The sequence below is a fragment of the Coturnix japonica genome, chromosome 1 (genome assembly GCF_054131305.1).
Source record: "Coturnix japonica strain WE chromosome 1, WE-NBRP24, whole genome shotgun sequence".
Taxonomy (NCBI): domain Eukaryota; kingdom Metazoa; phylum Chordata; class Aves; order Galliformes; family Phasianidae; genus Coturnix; species Coturnix japonica.
In genome coordinates, this window is record NC_140663.1 from 168,381,107 (window position 1) to 168,402,620 (window position 21,514).

Genomic DNA, 21,514 nt, shown 5'->3' on the forward strand with positions numbered 1-21,514 from the left:
TGCTGACAGAAGAGTATTATTACCGGCTCAGTTTATGTAATTCAGCAGCAGTAAAACTGCCATCAAAAGGACTACTGTCAACATACACTGCATCTCCACTAGGGATATGCAAGTGTGTGTGCTGTGATGGAAAATTCCAGGTGTGGGCAAGCCTGGGTCTTGATCCACTGTCCTAAAGGAGCTTTGGACTGCTACCTGGTTGCACCACCACCTGTACAAAGTCCCTTTAGAACAGCAGAAAGGTCTGAAGGTATCTGAGCACATACCCAAATTGGGCAAAGCAGATGGGCTACTTTTGCAAAGGTGGCTGCACCCAGGTCTCCTGATGTGCACAGAAGGTGAGGCTGTGAGGATTATTGGAGCTGTAGAGACAGCTGGGTCATAGCATGCCCAGCACCACCCCAGCATCACACATGACCACTTCAGCCCTCCAGAGTCTCACTGGCTTCTGCGTTGTGTCTGTCTGTTTCAGGGAACACAAAATGAACAGTATGTGCCTGGCAAAGCTTCTCAGGCAGTTCTGTGATCCCTCATGAGATGTACGCACAGCAGGCTGGAGGGGCTGGGGCAGAAACCAGGCCATAGAAAAACTGCTGCTGGAGACACAACACATTATGGGCTCATCTGCTCCAGCAGCCTGGTCACAGGCCTTCCCATGGCCCACACCAGTGCCATGAATCATGGAATCCTAGAATGCCTTGGGTTGGAAGGGACTCCAAGTATCACCATGTTCCAACCCCCTGCCACTGGTGGGGCCAACAACCTCCAGATCTGGTACTAGACCAGGCTGCCCAGGGCCCCATCCAACCTGTTCTTGGACACCTCCTGGGACAGAGCATCCACAGCCTCTCTGAGCAGCCTGTTCCAGCACCTCACCACCCTCTCTGTGAAGAACTTCCCCCTGATGTCCAACCTAAACCTTTCCTCCATGAGCCATCTCTTTGTCTCAGAATGGCACCATGAGCTGTCTCTCTGGTACGAATGATGCCATGACTGTGTGGCCCAGGCTGGTGCTGTAAGCCAGTTCTGTGGCCCAGCTTGAGCTCTCTTTACGTGTGACCAGTACAACAGATGAGACCTACGTGAGTTGGCTCTGCGTATTTGTCTGATGATTGGAGGAGATACGCATGAGAGCTATTGTGTGTTAAAAACTTGCAAAAATGCAAACGCAACCAGTACGTTTTTGTGATGAAAATGCTCAAGCAAGATAAAGGTCAGATTTTCTAGAACTCTCAGCTTGACAGCAGTCTCTCGAATGCACATCATTTGATTTTAGCAGCCAGCATGCACCTGCCATATCCACCTCCTTCAAAGGAACTGGTGCCAAAAGTCAAAAAATGGGAGCGTTCGAAAAGCTGATCCAGAGCTGCTGGTGGCTGTCATCCCAGGTTTGACACTGAGTAGTACAGCTTGAAAGGGTGGATGAGAGATTGGCTCATGTAACTGAGAACTGCTGCAGAGGTGTTAGCTGCAGACTACTTACTGTGCTTAAGCACTCAGTTTAGGTCTCGTTGAAGTGTCTTCAGAGAGGGGTTTGGACCATTGGCAGCTAGAGAAATTCAGTGATCCCAGCTGACAGGAATCTTGAAGTTGAAACATAATTTGAGACTGCCCTTGGCAGCAGGTCTCTGTCACAACCCAATGCAGCTACCCCTGGAAGGAGGAACAATTGTATTCTTTCCAGTTAAAATGAGATGTGCTGGAGCATAGGAAGAGGGAAGTAGGGAAAATACAGGAGCAGAAGTATCTGTCTTGTCTACATTTCACTTCGCCTTCCAAGTTTTAAGGCTTTTGGAGAAAATCATCTAAAATAAGCTTCTGACTGTATGTAGCCCTATTGCAATACTCTTTGCAAGGCCAGAGCTTCACTGGTTATAGAAAGAAAGGAAGAGAATGAAAAAGATACCTTCTTACTCAACTGGTCTGTCCCTAGTGTGCTTGATGAGTCATATCTGCTTATTTTGCTAACAGAAACAAGTTTTTACTCTTTTTTTTTCCCCCTTTTTATTATCATCACGTAGCATTTAGAGCTAAGGGAGGGCTGATTGGATCATACTCTGGCTCTCAGAGGATCAACAGAATACTTAACTGCATTATTATTATTGTGATGGTGCACAAGCTAGAAGGGTATGGTGTGACTTTCAGGTCTCAGGTAATGTTCACAGTCTTGGATAGAAGACACAAATAAGGCATTTTGCAAAGGAAAGAAAATGTGAGCTCAGTCCTCTGAGTATCTTTGTTCATAGCAGCTACTGTGCAAAAACATGGCTTTGTAAAACCCCACAGACAGATCAATACATTGCTGAAAACAACAACTACAACAAAAACCCAACCAGTTGTTCAATGAGTCCTACCCATAGTAAATCCTAAGCCAGGCCATACCTTTCTGAGGATAGGGATGTATTCTTGTGTTGGCAGAAACAAAGATGAAAGGGAAGTCATTGGGGCTCTACAGGAGACCATGTAGAAGCTTTTAAGTTTTTTTTATGGTCCAAGCCCAGGTGCGCATTCCCCCCACCAGGCAATTCTACCTGGGACTTTGTGTTGGGGGGATGCCCTCATCACTTACCCCAAGAAAATCTCCATAGCTGGACTTAGGCCACACAAGTGGTTATGTGAATGGTAAAATAGCAAGCTGTTTGATTTGATGTGTTCAGTCTCTGATATGTGCATTGACTCGGCAGTAGCAGACTAAGGGATAAGCATCCCAGCCTGTTTCCAGTGATGAAAAGCAAGATTTACACAAACTGCCTGGTTAAACTGGGTTAAAGGTGAGTTAATGTCATAGGATAATGGCTATCTCTTACTTTCAGAGCAAAAGGTACCAAGTCCCACTGTTGAATCTTTGTTTGTTGCTAACCCAAACAGATCCTATTTAACTGGAGAAGTAAGCTGGGTTAGTAGGTAGCTTGAACTTTCTGCTCATTTTATTACCTCAATCAATTCAGCCTTCCATAAATATAGTATATGTGGACGGACGCTGGTGCCAGCAGTCTTTTTCCCTCCAGTTTCTATAGAGCTGTTCACATGCATGCTATGTACACATATTTACATTCACTAGGAAACGCTCCCCACGGAGACTGCTCTCAAGCACACTGCCAGCACATAGCAGAGGTGAAACCACCAGGCCGCAATAAAAAGTTTCACCCTAAAGGCAAAATAGGGATGGAGACAAAAAGCATTTATCATTTCCTGTCACTGTTATTGTCTCCTGGTTCCTCCTTGGCTAATGCCAGACCTCTGGCAGTGGAGCAAGGAGGGATGGGGGAACTCCTGCTGTGAGTCCATTGAATGAACAGTTGGAGGGAAGGGGTTGTCAGTACCTCCTTGAAGAATCAGTTAGAAGGGAACCTCAGGCAAATCTCTTACTCTTTAGGTAGGTCCTTTTAAAGGGTACGATTTGCCTTGGGAATTATCTTATTTAGTTTAACTGAATGGTTTCAGTTCATTTAATTAAACGCGCTGAAATCTGCAGTGTAATTCTATGGACTGCAGTCAATAGGAACTCTTCCAGTGAATTCAGTGGCTTTGATTCTGTAAAATCATTTCTTTTATTGTACTTCTTTAATTTATTTAGTTGTATTAAAGATTTCTGGCTTAGGGAAAAAGATAGTAATAATAAAATAAAACAAAAAACATCTCCAGCTTCCTGGTTTTAATATTAATGCTAAAATTGGAACTCTACTTTCTAAAAATCATGTCTTGGTGAAAGATTTAATTCTACTATCAAATCAAAAGAAACACCGGTGGAGTCTGAACTCTTCTAATGTTTCTCAGATGTGGAGGAAACCTTAATATGTACCAGAAATAGGAAGAACTTTCTATTAGAATGGGAATTTAAAATTTCCCTCCATACTTTTATCTGCCTTTCAGAGTTGGATATTTAATTTAGGCTGGAAAGAGACCTAGTACCAAAAAGAAAAACAAAGCTCTCAGCATCAAAAGAACTTTTTAGTGAGTGTATAAACAGGAGGGGGGGGGGGGGGGCTGTTTATGTGGGTTGATAGTGATAGGACAAGGGGGAATGGTTTAAAACTGAGACAGGGGAGATTTAGGTTAGATATTAGGAGGAAGTTTTTCAAACAGAGGGTGGTGACGCACTGGAACAGGTTGCCCAAGGAGGCTGTGGATGCCCCATCCCTGCAGGCATTCAAGGCCAGGCTGGATGTGGCTCTGGGCAGCCTGATCTTTAGGTTGGTGACCCTGCACATAGCAGGGGGTTGGAACTGGGTGATCACTGTGGTCCTTTTCAACCCAGGCCATTCTATGATTCTGTGAAATCTGGCAGGACACTCATCTCTCCCACTGACATCACTGAATCATGGATCAATGCATTTGACTGGAAGCTTGTGAGACGACAATACCTTCATGCTCATATTTATACATTTGCATGTTTTTATTCATAATCCAACTACCATCAGAACTCTCTAGTTCACAATATAGCTACAGGTAATTATGGAGGCTTATCATTTCACACTTCTACGGTAAAAGCAAATAAAGGTGAGCCAGATCGCGGACGTGATGCCCTCAGTACACTCAAATATAAAGTCAGCATACTAAAAATCTTACATATTCTTTGACTCAATTATCAACTGCTATCTCATTGTGATATTTCATATGAATGTTACTGGAACTACTCATGCACGTATTGCTTTGGTGGAAAATGCTGCCAAAGTGTTTTACTTACCTATCACAAAAGAGGTGCCGTTGCTTTCTACTTAAACAAAGCTGTGAGTCAGAAATAGAGTACATCCTCCATCCCTTATTCCACACCATTTGTATCATACTGAGGTTCCACATACTTTAGTATTTTTGTATCCTCAGATTGCTGCATCCAACATGCATGTGTATAAATTTTTGTCACCACTATTCCTGTCCTTTAACAGTTATATAGAAACTATCTTCCCATTCTACGGGTCCAAAACAACCATCAATGACTTATCTTGGTCTTATCTGCCAAGAGGGGTCAATCGGGACTGGAGAAGCAGCACGTTGGATTTCTGGCTGCCAGCTCTAGCTTGGCCCATGTGGTTACAAGGTGATATTGACCTGATTATCTCTGGGTTACCATGATGCCATAAAACTTGACTTTCCAGGCCCACAGTGGTGTCTGAGGCAATGGTGTGGTTTGTTTCCAGCTGCCTGGTAGCTGCTTCAGCTGTGCTGAGTGTGTAGCATGCAGAATCTGATTCAAAGATTGCTCTTCACCAGCTTTAAATTATTTTACTTTTCAACCAGATTTCACGGTTGATATCTTTTCAGTTTTTAAATAGCACAGCTCTACCTTCGGTCTGACCTCTCAGCTGGTATGAATAACTCTGCAAGGCCAGGATCTCTGCCATCTCCTCTACAGCAAGCAGGGATGAGAGTGTATAATGCAACACAAACGCACTTTGGTAAAAACAATTTTGAAGTGGCATCAAGTCAGGGGGAGAACAATTTCTTGATGAACACCAAGCTGATCCCTTGCTCCTGTCGGTCTGAGGCTGCTCCAAATGCTCCTGTAGGGCTCTTTTCTGCCCTGGTATGTGATGCCTTCTCTGGCATCTGTGTGCCCTCAGCTACAGGAAAATCCTTGCATGAGATGGTTTTGCTTAATCTCATTTTGCACTCCTGCTTTTAGTACAAGAGTGATCCCAGGTGTTCTGCAGCTCTCATTGTTTTGCATTTGTTTTTTTGGTATAAACTTCTGTTCTTTCAAACTTCTGCTGTGATGAGGATTCAGGGTCTTCCTGCCAGACGTGGATGCATAAGCAAAACTATGTCAGGCTTTGAAGACTGAGCCTAGGACAAAGCATTCTCAGTAAGATCTGTTTCATATATATGATCTCTTCTGAAATATCCCTTAAATGCTACATTACTTGTGAGACATTAGTAATGGGGAGGAATATCTGTTCATTTAATCATTCATTACCAAGAGGTTTCTTGTAAACTTGATTCACTCTCTCATCTCCAGAAGTTTCATTCTTCTATCTCGCTCCTCATTTGAAGTAGCAATCTGCTACTTATCCTGAAACAGTTCTCTCCAGGCCAAAGGAAATGGTATGAAGCTGCTTTTCCTTCTAGCAGGCCTGCAGCCAGGACAGCTGTGTCCAGAAACTCGCCGCTGAGCGTCAGATGCAAAGTCCCAACAGGGACGGACGCTGTTCACAACGTGGATCAGGCGTGGGGAGGTGATGTCTTTCCCCAGTTGCAAATGTCACATTGCCTGAGGGAAAGAGCTGGTTTTCATGTCAAAACACAAATAGGAAGCTGGTGAATTATTTTCCGTAAAGTTTATTTTATTCCTTACCTTGCTGGCTGGGTGATGACTCTCATAGAGCTCACGACTTTCTCTCTTTCCAGTTGCTTTTTAGGGTGGGGGTACCCCCTTGAGTTGGTAGGTCTCTGTCATCACCCTCGAGCTAGAAATGCAAGGAAGAAAAGAAAGAATGAAAATCCTGTACAAAGGTCAGAGAAAGCTTAAAGCCTGCAACTCGAAACCACTGGCGTTGTGCTGCGGCACTTCATATTTCTGCTGGGAAGGGATCCTGCCTGTGGAATCAGAATAAAAGAAGTTCTTGTGAATCCTTGGAGTGAATGCAGTGATATACAGAACTATGTGTGCATGTGTGTGTGTGTGTGTGTGTGTGTGTGTGTGTGTGTATACACACATGCATGCTTGTTATATATGTGCGCATGTATCCGTATGTATATACAAAGATGGAAATCTTCAGGGGTAGTTTTCATTTGAAATCCTTGCTTACTCCTGGGTGATTAGAAAGGATAATAATAACAAAAAAAATACCCTCAAATGGGGATTAAATCCTCAAGAGAAGAAGTGCTCTATTTATTGGAGCCTTGCTTATCTCGCACAGAGTAAGGGGATTATGCGATTGCTTTTGTGCTCTGAACGATTGTGGCTAGACAGTTTCTGACATAATAGACTTGCCTACTGAAATAGAAACATTACTGTTATATGGATTTGCAGCTGGCTGCAGAAATGCGTTTGTCTGAACAGAAATGTCCCTTGTAACTCACTGAAACGCTCGCTCTGAATGTGGACACCCAGCCTTTTGGGGAAGGCATACACTGCCTTTTGTTACGCTCTCGAGTTGCGACAGCCTCCGGAGACACCAGTGAAGGGACCTGAGTTCAGAAGCCCTTTTGAATTGAAAGCGCAACCCAAGACGGAGGCTGAGTATGTAAGAAAAGCTGGCTCCTGGGATGTGTTGCTAATGTGCAATAGCACTAAATGAGGAGCTGGATTCGTAGAGGGTCACAGCGGGGTTACGTGGTCAGCTGTTGTGGGCTGTCCCTAAAAGCAAGGTTGGGAAATATTTTGGTGCCAGAGCCCCATCTCTCTGGACATGCAGAGTACAGGCTCCTTTGTGATAACTGCCATCAGCTTTGACTGCTTTTGGGGAGAATTGGGGCATTTTTCTCTGCTAATTCTCACTGAACGATGTGATGTCCCCCAGGGCAGCCAGGCTGCATTTCCCAGGTATTAATGCCCCCGTCTCAATCTGGTGTCATGATCAGAAAGGAGCTCTGGAGTGTTAGAGGCAACATGTAGAGGAGCAGAGCTCCCTGGGGGCAGCTGAGCCCATCCACCCCTAACACAGACGGAGCAGACTCATCACTGGGAGCATCTTTGGGCAGCCCAAACCACAGGAGTGCTGCAAAGGGACAGCAAAGGGTTAAGGTGTTTGGGCCATTGCAGCCACATCAGAGCTACTCTCCTTTCCTGTTTTCATTCATCTCTGGCCACTTCCTCCAACACACCCACTCCCACCCCTTCCCATAACCTGACCACTTTGTTTGGGGAAGACAGTAACTTCTGCAGTAACTTTTTCTGTGTTTCATTTTTTGTTGGCTTTTGTTGGTTTTTTTTCCCCCCCCTTTTAATTTTTATTCTTTAAGATTATGTCATTTAAAAATCATTTCACTTCTAAAGATGACAATAAACTTTACACTTCCCTGCTGTAAAACAGGCCAGTCCTGTCACTTCTCTGCTCGTTCTCAGGGATTTACGGCCCCATGTCCGATGTGATGCAATCCTCTCAAATGAAAAATCATCACGACTGAGCCCATAGCACAAAGAGACGATTTAAGAGGAACAGGAATAATTAAGGCTGCCCCTTACAAGCCCAGCACAAAGGCATTTCTCAGAGCAGCCTGAACTGTTAGTGAATAGGCAGAACAGGATCTTAGTTTTCCAAGACTGAAATCCCTCCCAGTCTCACAGCATCTGTGAGTGAAGGCGAGCCTGTGTCTTTAGCTGGTGCTTGAGGGAAAACTGGTACTGCCATTCTGGGGGTATTTTTGCACCCCTAGTCCTTCTCCAGGCCTTTCTGGGGGAGGCCAGTGCTGAGGGTGTGCTGGATGGCTGCAGCACCCACAGGGCTCAGCATGGAGATATTCAAGGTCAGGCTGGACAGGGCTCTGAGCAACTGATGGAACTGTAGGTATCCTTGTTCATTGCAGAGGAGTTGGACTCAATGGCCTTTAGAGGTTCCTTCAGGGGCCCAGACACTAGATTCCTCTTGTTCCCCCCAGCTTGATGCCACCAGGCCACCTGTGCTGCTGATCCATCAGCAAATGCAAATGTCCTGTGAGCTTAGATCTTCACCTCTCACATTTTCCTAAGGCACCAAACTGCCTTTGGGCTGCCAAACTGCCCCATGCCTCATGACCACCTATTGCATTCTTGAAACCAGAAATAGAAGTGCGATTAAAATGCAAAAGAAAAGAAAAGAAAAATCAATCTAAGAAAGAGGAAAAGCCACGTTATAACTGAAATAACAGCACAGTCTGTTTTGTAGCACTCCCCACCCAGACATTTTCCCCAGAAATTCGGGGGATTTTAGATGGCCTCTTTAAATGCACCACAGTAGATGCTTGGAAGCTGGCACATGTTGTGTTAGCAGCTCTTGCAGTCGAGCTGCTCTGTCTTTGGGAGTGGAATTCATCTCCAGAAGTAAAAGGCAATGACCACTCCACTTAAATGACAGGGTGGTAATTTCAAAACCACACAGCTTTAGTTTATCTGCCCTTTTTTGACTGAAAAAAATGGCCAGACTTGGGCTGAAATATCACTCATTATCCAGAAATGTTACTGAACAGAGTACAAGCAAACACATTATAAGGATCCAGTTTTTATTTGTACATAATTTATATCACATTATATATATATATATTTTTTTTCATCTTCAGTTTGTGGCATGGCTTTGCCTGCCCTTCCAAGAGATCAACAGGTCAACTTGTGGCTGAAAGCTCTCTAAGATCATCATCTTCGCAGCGCTGCGCACACAAGTGGTGCAATTTAATAAAGGATAATAAATGTACCAAATCTGAGAAGTGTGCCAGCACTAATCACATTTTGTATGTGAGGGGCTTTTTTAGCCTTAATGCGGGAAATATATATATATATATATATCTGTGATGCAGCTCCTCTTGTTTACCATCAGCTCTGTGATTATTGTTTTATGTACTTTTAAAATCTAATTACGAATGTGACTCACTGGTATTCTCAGCAGACTGCATTCAGGGAGACTATCTTGTCAAAAATTAGAATTGAGAAAGTGGCTCATTTACTCTGCACGCTCTCGTTTTATGTTTGTAGGGCATCCGTGCAAATTCCTGATATTCAGATAATTGCTGCGTTTGAGTTTATTTGGAGGCTTGTTTTTAAACTTTGGACCGATGATGAAGAATTGCGAGCATTTCATGGCTGAGTTGCTATAGTTAATTATACATGGCCACAGCAGCCCAGTGGTATCATTTCTATTTGTTCATTTGATAGCTATAACAGCTAGGTTTGAAAAGGCAAGATCTGTATTTCTCCAGAATACTGGTTTTCACTGGCCAGTGAAGTGATGCCAGTTGGAGATAGCAGTGAGCTGCCCTTAGCCAGCACGCTGCCCCAGGAAGCGGCAGTGCCCTAACTTTTTCCGTTGTTGCATCCCATCATTATGCCTTCACATTGTCATCTCTCCCAAGGCTCCATTCTAAGCACATTTTCCAACTTGTTTTTTCCAGCCTCCTCCAGCCTTTTCCCATCCACACCACCACTCCAAAGGTAGAATTATAGCTTTACTTATCCTGAATACTGCTCCCATTCTACTCTCCCCAGTTTTACGTCCACTCTCGCTGCCTGTTCCTTTCACAGTCAAGAAAAGAACTGGGCTCTGAGGAGCATCTAGAGGTGGATCTGCACATCTGCAGAGCTTAAAGTGCTGCTGTGGCTATGCTGGTCAAAGTTTGAGACAAATCCTGTCAATTTAAACTTGAAAATGGGTGTAACTCAGTCAAAGAATTGTTTGAGTTGTAAGGGACCCTCAAAGGTCATCGAGTCCAGCTCCCCTGCAGTGAACAGGGACACCTACAGCTCCATCCGGTGTCTACCTTGAGTGTCTTCAGGGATGAATAATCCATCACCTCTCTGGGCAACCTGTACCTGTGCTTCACCATCCATATTGTAAAAGACATTTTCCTTATATCCAACCTAAATCTCCCTCTTTTAGCTATTATGTCCTATTACTGCAGACCCTGCTAAGGAGCCTGTCCCCTTCTGTCTTCAGCCCCACTTTAGTTATCAAAAGGCCACTCTCAGCTCTCTCTGGAGCCCCAGCTCTCAGCCTGTCCTCACAGGGGAGGTATTCCATCCCTTGGAGCATTTTTATGGCCCTTCTCTAATCATCATCCAACAGGTCCACGTATCTCCATGTCATGCCCACACTGTTATCCTTAGGAGTGGAATGACAGAGCAGTTTGCAGCTAACTGCACAGGAGGATCTGAGGGAGAGCTCCGCTCCCTTCATGTTTGCTCAGTGTCTGGCTGAGGATGCAACCCTTACAGCTCTTCAGCTCTTGCTGAGAAGATCTGGCACTTGCCTGACAGCCTCACTGCCCTCGGTGCCATTGCTCCTGCTTGGTTTGGTTAAGGATTATATATTGTTTTGGAGTTCATGTTGTAATGCAATGCAAGTAACCTTCATCCTTTGCTTGCTTGCATTGCACTGACCTGTGAATAAACCTAAGTTTTCTCATGGTGAAAACCTGGATCTTTCTTTACACAGAGAAAAACACAGCAGATGAAGCTGCAGAATGGACATGTACAGGGTAGATTCATTCCTACTTGCTCTTTGCTTCAGCACAATTCCTGCACAGACAGACTGTAAAATTGTTGTTTTCAAAGAGCTTGTAGGCTCTGTCTTTGGCACATGGTGAGTTTTGGTAGAAGTTAGGGGGAGATGCCATCTGCTGGAAAGCTTGGACATCGTCAGAAGGAGAAACAGCTGAGACAGCTGTGAGGAAATAATACAGAGGATTAAATTAGCACTAGACATCCACGAGTAGCAAGGGTCTCACCTCTGCAGCTCAGGGCACTGAAGCCATGCTCAGCTTACAGTGGGGTGTTGGTCTGGTCTTGCTGACTGTATGGAGAGGAAGAGAGGAGGAGGACAAACAGAAGGATATAGGACAATCTGTAAGGGCAGCTATAGAGGTGAATAAAGGGTTAAGAATCTAGAAATGTGAGCGGGAAGAAAAATAAGCCCACAGAAGCCTTGGAAGGGAAAGCTTTTAAGAGCAGGAACCGCAATAACAATAATTGTCATCAATGGGGACTGATAAATGTGCATCTCTAATCCAATGAAATGCTGAACTTCACTGCGTAATGCTGCTAACACCTTGGTTAAGTACTCGTGCAAGTGCTCGAATGATAAAGATGAAATGAAGCCAAACGCAGGAAACAGCACGTCAAGAATGAAATTGTTAATTGTTTTTTGATTTAATCCTCTGATTCTCATTACCGCTTCCCTCTACTACCCACTGTGTTTTCACTGTAACTTTCAAACTTTCAAGGTGGTTGTAGAGAAGTAGGTAGACCTTAGCGCTTTCTTCATTTCCCCCCTGTGTGTGATTGCGCTAAATGTGTTTTTAATATTGCTTTTTACCACTTTGATATTTTATTTTGTTGTTGTCGTTGCTCACATCAGAAAACCACAGGGTAGGCATTAGATATGATTTATCAGGAAATATCTGGGGCTACGCCAGCCGATTAAAAAAAGAAAAGGAAAACAAGCACAACACACGCGGGATGTGAATAAGATTCATTGGGAAGCAGTTGTGAGAGAAGCTCTCTGCAAAGTAGAGTTGGATGAGCTCACAGTAACAAAGATAACTGTAAGTCTGCAGCACAGAAAAGGAGAAATGATACCTCACAGCACATACTGGTAGGAATCAAAAATAACGCATTCAAGCATCCTTCTTTAGAGTCACAGTTCAAACATACGCAAATGTGTATTGCTATGGAGCTCCACTTTCAGACCCCACCTAATATCCATGTGGAATCTCACAGGGAGGATTTAAAAGATGGTTAGTTGCAGCCCAGTTCTGCTCCTGTCAGAGCGGATGGGAGAAGGCATGGGCTGGAAGAAGACATTCCTGACTTTATTGCCCTTTGGAACTGTGAATTGTGAGACTTGCTATATCAGGAGGCCCTGGCATCATCCTTAGGTGGATCTTGAGGCTGGGGAACAGAAACAAGGCAGCCATGGAAAAAGAATAAAAGGAAATGGAATGCAAACAGGGAGAGGAGAGAACAAAAGTGTAGGTGCATGGTATATCTATTTCGTGTTGTCAGTTTAATTTAACTTGGAGACTCAGTGTCTCCCTTGTACTGGCAGCAATCAATAGCTCATAGTAATGACTTGCAGAACTGTGAATCATTAGAGAACTGTAAGGTTTAATCTTCAAATTTCTTATCTCAAAGATCCTATCTCAAAGATCTGGAGGAGTTAGGATATAATGGTGATGAAAAATAGGTAGTTATACAGGTAGCTGGGTAACTGCTTAAGTAGATGGCCAACCCAGCAGCCAGCCAGCCAAATATTTTAAAAAGTGCTTTTTGGAAGATCTGCATTTCATTTATTTGAGTGTTCAAATATTTTCTTCATCTCCTGGATCCCAAATATGGCCCCTGGGGAACTCGTAGTTTGCTGGAACTATGACACTACTAGGGGCTCACCTCCTCCTGTAGCTGGTATGAGGGGATGGACATGCATCTGCAGAGGGAATCCATGCTATTGGGAGCATGCCATTGCCTCTCAGGAAGTCATGGCAGGAATTCCTCCCAACATGAAGATGGGAAAATAAGACCGTTTGTACCATCCTGCCATCAACAAGTTTTGCCTGGTCTCTGGACAGCAGCTCCCCAGGAAGCTGAGGAGTTGTTCCAGTTTAGCTGAGAGAAGTGGTTTGCTGGGAAGAGAGAGCAGTAGGCAAATGTGTCTGTTGAGATTCATCCACTACTGAAAATCAGAGCTCTCTAAGCTTCCTGTATTTTGTTATTATACCTGAAGTTTTCTTTGTGCTCGTCCCTACACTTTAGCACCACAGAAGAAAATATTCCCAGAGAACTTCAGCAGAATGCAATAAGACATTCCATGTAATTAAATTAAACTAGGACAATGTGGAGAATAACTCCAATAATTGCAGTAGCCAGAGGAAGAAGGGAAGTTGTAAATCCAGCTGTTTGAAGAATTCTTCATACACTCAGGGCCCATGAGCAGCATTGCTGTTCTCAATGCGGCAAAGCTTCGTCTCCCTCACAGTGAAAAATAAGATATGCCATCCCACTACAGAACATGCCAAATAGCATGTGAATCAGTCCAGGCGCTCTGAAATCCTATCTGGAATGCTAAGGGAGTAGTTAAGCATCTACTTTCTTCTTGTCATAGAACTCAATAGCTTTCTGCAAATATGCACAAGCAGAGGTTTTGTTTACTTTTAATGTGTTTGAACACGCACACTGCCAAAAACTGAAGTACCTCCAACAAAGCCCGGTATCAATTCCTTCCCATCTTCATTTGGTTGCATATGGATTTGGCAGAAGGAATTCACAGGACTTTGGGCAAAAGAAGAAGTAACCACAGTCTCATTGTTGAACCTAAAAACTTGTGAGAAATAATGAAGAGTGGGCATTCAATGAAAACCTGGCGTGGTGATTTTGGAACAAGAAAAAGAGGGCAGGGTATTGAAACACCTTCCTCCACTGTCTAAAGCACTTGCTCTAAGCAGGAAACTTGGCACTTAAAGTTTTTATTGAATCAGTTCCGAAGGATCTGTTTTCAACAAATGAGATAAATGTCAATATGAAGTTTTTAGGCACTCACAGTACATCATATTTTCCTTCCCCAAGAAGGCAGAACAAAAATGTGAACAAATAAAATTGCTTACATATGTAAAAATTGCATTCGTTTAAGTAATCTTTTCTTCCTGACCAAATGGATCAGCAATATATCAAAGCTTAAAGTAATCTTTTAAGAGTATGATTATTTGTGGATGTTTTCATCCTCTCTACTCCTTATTGTTAACCTACATCAAAGCCAACATGTAAATACAATTTATCTGGATAGCATATTTATTTTGGTCACTGTGGTTCTGGATGCATCCTATGTATATGTAGGAAGGGACTCTCAAGTAATAGTTTTTCAGGTGTTTTTTTCTCTTTCCACTTAGGAACCTCTCTCTTTCTGTCTCTCATCTGCCATTGTGTGCTTTTCAGACAGGTCCAGCTCCTGGAAATCTGGTTTTCATCTGCCTCATCTTTATCACCACACTGCAGATGCGTTGGTAGTGATGGACAGGGGAGAAGGTCTGACGTGGAGATGGGGTCATGCTGTTCTCATCAGCAGCCTTCCATCTTCTATTCCAAATTTGTCCAGAGCCTTTCTGCCAGCTGAGTCCTTCACATTAGTAGAAATATAGCAGTGGTGTTGAATGTTTATATTCCCCTTTCTGGGAGAAAAGTGACAGAGAACGTGCAAGTTGTTAAAATGCCAAAACACTTCTGGGTCGTGTGAGGTTAGAGAGTGGGATAACATTGATCACATCACATTGACTCTGCTCCCTAAAGATCCCAGCAATGTGCCTAATTAGCCACAGGAAGGAAGGCAGCCTTATTCCCATTTCTCATTTGAGTACCACCTGATGATGCTTTTGCAGTAAAGGGAAGGGAGCATACACACAACTTAAAGAACTGGGAGGCTACTGAGGGAATCTTTCGATCCCAAAGCACTGAGCTTTGTAATCCTTACTCAAGCAAGGGAAGGCTATTGTCAACAGCCCCTTGATATTTAAGCTCTCCAAACCACTGAGTCATTGGGCCTACTCATCTGAGTCATTACAGAAGGGAGGGAGCGCTGCAGTTGCACAGAGGACTGTAGCAAAGGCCAGTTTTCAGAGAGTATCCCACTGGGCAAATCTTCTCCTGCCTAAATGTGAAGAAAGGGCTGTGGTGTCAGGTGGGAGGCAGGAAGCAGAGAGGAAGACAGCAGATCATCCAGCTTCTTTCTTCTCCAGAAGACTTGTTTGTCATCCCTGCTTCATGGGATTCACATTTTGCTCTCCCATTGGAAGCAAGCCTCAAAAACTCAGGAAAGAAAAAGAAAGAAGGAGAAGAAAGTTTGTGTAAAAGAAAAAAGTTGAGAAAGGGTTGGGGGAAAGCAAAACAAAAACAAAACAAGATTAAAAACAACAACAATAACAAAAACAGACCTTTTATTTGGGATAGGAAAAATCTGTAATTTCAGTGATATCTCATATGGGAAAGTTGAGCTCAGTTGTTTATATTGTGAATTTATCAGTGATATTTGCAAATTATTATGGGTAACCAAGAAGCACAGGCCAGACTTCTGCTGAAGCATCAGCTACGATGAAGGGAAACAAGCCCAAGTTTAACTTGTGGGCAGAAATTCCCCAGAGTACATTGGCAACTGGGCAGAATCAGCGTGCTGGCTTAGCTCCCAAGCACATTGACTCCTCGTTCCAGCACAGGAACAAACCTAGGCAGTGTTTTGTAAGTCAGGTCAAATTCCCCAGAATAGACAAGATTCAAAAGTATCTGCTAGTCTGTGAATGTGCCCGAAGTCCAAGTGTTGCAGTAACTCCACTGCACAATAGGAAAGGGAATCACATGGTGACATTTAACAAAGGTGTTTTGGACTGATAAAGTTGTCAGCTACCTATCAGCAACTCAGAGAAAAGCAGAAGTTGCAGCAACGTTGTTGTAATTAATAGGATGCATTATCTGTCATCATCCCTAGCAACACTCACACAGTGAACATGCTCTTTGTTATGGAGCATCACAAACAAGTGCTTTGCCACACTGATACTCCTAATAAAAACAAACACATTTTGTGTGTTTGGTAGTGCTGCCAGAGTTCTCAGCTGGTATTTCAGATATCTGATCTACAGTTGGTGTTATTTTACCATCAGTGATAAGAGATCATCATTTTCATGTGGGTCCTCAGTTTGGATGAGGATCTCACAGCACCACCCCAGTGTCACAGCACTCCAAGGACATACCTGGCCCATGCATCGCCATCATCCTGTAAGAGACGGAAAGTGATGTGGTGAAACAGGACGCAGGTTACCCAGAGAAGTTGTGGATGCCCCATCCCTGGAGGCATTCATGGCCAGGCTGGATGTGGCTCTGGGCAGCCTGGTATGGTGGTTGGTGACCCTGCACATAGCAGGGTGTTGAAACTGGATGATCATTGCAGTCCTTTCCAACCTAGGCTATTCTATGATTCTATGATTTTTATTAGGTCTTACAGCACAGGAGTGGCTCTGACACTGGAGGATGTGTTTCCTTCAGCAGGGAAGTTCACCTCCAGGAGTGGGGGGGACACCACAGGGTTAACTCCTGGCACTGTTGTGAGGATGGCAGCAGGGATGTTGGGAGCTTCTGAGCAGCTAATCAGCATGCTGGGAATGGTGTGCTGGAAGCATGAGCTTTGCCCAGACTCATTTTCCTTGTTTCTGAGCTAGCTCAAGAGCTATCGCAGCATCTCTCCAAGGCACAACATTGTGCAGCTGTCTGATAGTGCCTCCAGAAGTCACATGGATGTGCTCTGGTAAAAATGGGAAGGAACTAAAGGTCCTTGCCAGCAGACTTTAGAACTGACTATGTCTTAATTTGTCCGTGGCAGGGTGTCTTACTCAGTAGGTGAGAATTTAGCTATGAGTATATTGAGTAGCAGCCAGCTTGGAACATGAGTCTAATTTACTGTAACTCTTGCTACATTCTGTCTGATCTCTATCAGGCTGAACAAAATGTTTTTAAAGTGTTTTTGCAGGGTTGAGTGACTTATTCAATAATTTATACCATTTTGGAGGGATTAGAGGATGAATTTAAGTCATCAAATAATGTCATTATGGTTCAATGACTACATTCTTTATCAGGAAAAAAAAAAATCAGTTGTAATTACACTCAAAAAGACAGAGCCCCTTTATTCAGCCGTTCCCCCAAGAACAATGAAATCAAAGATGTTGATAGGTCTCTCAGCTGTACCGAGGGCTGTCCCTCTTTGTTAGGAAGGAATAGATCAGCTGCCGTCTGCTTATCTATATAACCATTGTGCCATTTATGCCACATATTTTCAGCGTGCTGTACTTCTAAATCTCTGCTTCATGCAGAGGCATGTGATCCTCCTGTGTGCAGAGCTATGTGAATGCCCTGCGAAGAAGGAGGGGATCCCATGGCTTTGCTTGTGTTGGTGGGAGTTTTCTCTTTAATTTCAGCAATCTTCCCACTGTAAGAGCTCATGGAGCAAAGAAAGGGCACCGTTCCTGTGAGACTCTGGGGACTTTCACTCACACCAGATTGTAGGGTGTCAGTCTGGCCCTTAGGATATCCTTTTTCCCTTTGTTTTTATTTCTCTAATCTAATAGCTGCTGTAGCTAGGGCACCACTAGTGTTTCAAGAAGGCTGTGCTTTCCCCTGGTGGGCTGAGCGCTGCATGATTTCATTGGAGCCAGCTTATGTCTAATGCTGTCAGACTAGGGGTGTAACCCAAAGCTTTCATTTTCTCCTTAAAGGTATCCAGCGAAATCGTGAAATCCTGCTCACTTGACCTCTGAGCTGGCTTTTCAGACCAGCTTTTAGCAGCTTAGGAAGACTTATCTCAGAGAGGAAAATCAGGTCATGCAGTGTTTGTGGACAAAGACTAGATAAGTCTGATTTGAGCAAGGGAGGGAAATACATTAGATCATCCTTTATCCTTGCAAAATGACTGTGTGCACAAGATGGGCATTAGTTGGAGTAATTCCCCCAGAAAACCTTGGGAGGAGCAGGCCAGAAGGAAGCAAACACATCTGCGTGAGGGTGTTTTGATTTGGAGTTCCCTGCACGTCTCCATGTCCCTTAGTGACAGCACCAGCCACAGAAAGGCAGGACACAAAAGGAAATTTCCTATTAAAAACAGGAGCAATGAACACAGGGAATGCTCAGTTTAATGTCTAAATGTATGTAGATTATTCCTATGGTCTGCACTTGAGCAACATTCTGTTGCAAGCATTCTCCTCCACACAGTTCGATGTAATAGGACTTTTCTAAAACATACTTCTCATCCAAAATGCCAACTGGCTGTCCCAAGGCTGTGTCCTTCCAGCAAGCAGTGAAACCTGGAAATCCCTGTATTATGCAAGAAGATGCATTCCCCATTCTCCTACCCTCCAGCCATGCTTTCACAGGTTGAGCTCTGAAGGAGGCTGGTCTCTTTTCTACCAACACTATGATGAAGGAATGGCATGACAAAGATTTGCATGAAGATAATACATGCAAGTGAGCACCACAGAATGCCTCTTCCCTATGTTCCATTTGCTCTCCTTTTTATGTGACGAGAGGATGTATAACATTCTGTGTGTCCATTGACCTGCTTCTCCTGTGGTGCATCACAGCAGAACTTGCCTTTATGACAGAACCTGATCCAAAGCCCAGTGAGATTCTTCCAGTACATTTGCATTTGGCTCCTAAATCTGTTACCACAGCCTTGGTGTCCATGCAATGACATGACATGAGCTGAACCCATTTCAGACTCCTAAACACAGTATTATTGAATCACAGAATTATAGAATAGCATGGGTTGGAAGGAACCTTAAAGGTGATGTAGTTCCAACCCCCCTGCTGTAGACAAGGTTGCCAGTAGCTCCTGTCCATTGCATGTCTATGAAAGCAGGGACTGGTGGGTCTGGGTATTCAAACAGCTGTCTGAATCACTCAGCACTGCCTTGAATTAGATGCTATAGTAGTTGCGACATCTAATTACCCATGTAGAGTAGGTGGTCCAAATCAGAGTGCACAGCAGAACAGCAAATGTGGGTTGCTGCTGTCAGATTAGATTGAGATTAGATACAACCCTATATTTTCGTTAGATTCAACTCAGATTAGTCACACAGCAATTATTATAGAAAATCATAAGAGGCACAGTTAACATCCCTGTTATTAAAATCAAGGAAGCATTTATACACAGCGAGATCTTTATAGCAAGGAGTTATTCCCTGAGTTTGACACCTCTCTAGTCTGGACAACGAGACTTCCCTGGAAGGAGCCACTCACTCATCTCTTGCCACTCAGTTTCAAGGCACTGATATTCTAAATAATGTGAACTCACGTTCACAAGACTTTTTCTCTTTGGTGGAGATAAACTCTTCTCTGTCAGAGCCTCCTCTTCTGAATCCATGAAGTCTCCATCCTGGTAGAGTTCTGCCTCCTCCATACAAAACAAATTACCAGGAACTTCTGTGTGGTTCCGAGGGAAGGCCACTTGCAGGAGCAGCTATTTTCTTTGAGTAAAATGTGTTTCTGTACAACACAGTACAAACCACTGAGCCAAGTAAGTCACATTTAAACCATATTTTGAACCTAAAAGAGTAATATGCTCTCGACTGTCCGAGACTGAATCCAAGTTTTGCTTTTTAGGACAAGAAAACAAGACTTATAATATTTGAACTCCTACATTACCCAAATTGCAATAAACAAATGCTTCTCATTTGTCCTGAATTGTTGTTGAGCTGTCAGAACTGCAAAGGGGCAACCTCTGGACAAGCCAAACCAGGCCAACTTTTTTAACTTCTCTGCTTTCTAAGCATTTGAATAACGTAGTTTAACCCCAGCCTACATCAGTGTTCTCCCTCTGAGCTATATGGTCCAGCACATCTCAACGAGCATTGTAGATGCCGATGAAAGTCTCCTTATTGTACAGCTGTCTCCTCAGCTCTGTCACCAGGCAGTGGGAAGGATTTACTCTGCCACCTGAAAAGCCTGATAGTAAACTGTAGGGCTGTGTCCATCAGGTTGTATCATTCTCCAGACTGTTTTTTCTTATTCATGGATTGTACTCAGCCTCCAAATCGCTGGAGAAAAGCTGAGCAGAGTAATGTTCAAAAGGCATTTCTATATTAGTTGCTTCTTATGTGGGAAACACCACAGTGCAATTTGAGGGTGATTTGGAGGCTCAAACAGTTGCACTGGATCTTTCCCCTGCTCAGGACTTGTGATATTGTCCACCTGTTCTTTCTTAAATGTTGCTCTTTCTAAAAAAGGGGGAAGCAAAACAGGTCCTTCACTGCTCTTGCACAAGAATAATGCAAAATAAACCGAAGAAGCCATTAAGGTTTTCATTGGCATCAACCTCCCCATTCTCCTGAGTCGCACTTTATCTGATAGCTGGAATATGGCAAGCTCTGGATAGTCTCTTTTCATTTCCCACGCTGCAAGATTTGGGCAGCAAATAGCTTAAATAAACGCCAAAAGTAGAATTCCTTTTGACTTCATCTGATTTAAGGAAGCCCTTTTGCAGATAACTCCTCCCCAGCATGTTGTCCAGTAGTCCCTGGTGGACTGAGCTATTCTGGCCTCTGTAGCTGGCTCCATTTCAGCTTTCTGAAGCTTGGACAAAAAAAAAAAAAACCTAGAAGAAACTAAGCACTACATCCATGCGCTATTGGACATTTCTTTGAGCTCAGGGAGATGCCTGACTCTCATTGCAGAGCCTGGGCCATTACACCCTGCCTACTGGCCTTCTGTCACTTTCAATTAACCTTTTTTTCTTGAGATGCTAGATTAAAAAAGAAAAGCATCTCTCTCATGTCCAGCAATGCTACTAGAAAAGCAGCGAGCAGCAGATAAGCTTCCACAGTGGGGATCCTGGGCAGGCAAACTCTGCATGGCTGAAATCAGTAGTGGGTGAGCTCCTTCTGGATCCAGAGCCTTCAGATCAGCCCCGAGAGCCTCCAAGATACTCTGTAAATCCACACTGCCTCCTCCAACTTGAGTGAAAAGTGGTATTTTTCTCTTTGCAGTGAAACTGCTGCTGGTGCAAACAGATCAAGGATTGTAGTTCTGTCAGTTCTCAGGTTGGAGTGGCCGTTGGCATCATTTTTATCACATTGTCAGGATGACAGTAGGAGATGGCTAGAGCCTAAGTCTCATGAGGGGAGATCTAGTTTGGATTTAAGGAAAAAGTCTAATATGATAAGGGTATTGATTGTCCACAGATGTGATGGATGCTCCATCCCTGGAGGTCAGGCTGGACAGCATTCTGAGCACCTGATCTAGCTGTAGATATCCCTGTTCATTGCAGGGGAGTAGGACTAGATGACCTTTAAGGGTCCCTTCCAACTCAATGCTATGATCCTACGATTTTATGAAATTACTCCCCCTCCAATTACGTTACACCAGTTA

At 43.8% G+C, this 21,514-nt stretch overlaps 1 protein-coding gene and 1 long non-coding RNA gene across 2 annotated transcripts in view; one reads left to right on the plus strand and one right to left on the minus strand.

Moving 5' to 3' along the window:
• Window positions 1-21,514, plus strand: part of MAML2 (mastermind like transcriptional coactivator 2) — a 196,311-nt gene that overhangs the window by 154,479 nt on the left and 20,318 nt on the right. The window lies entirely within an intron of this gene.
• LOC146762852 (uncharacterized) lies at window positions 4,373-6,442 on the minus strand. The gene is made up of 2 exons (XR_014931818.1): window positions 6,293-6,442; window positions 4,373-6,208 (listed from the first exon to the last, which is right to left on the minus strand). It is a non-coding gene; the product is annotated as an uncharacterized LOC146762852 (long non-coding RNA).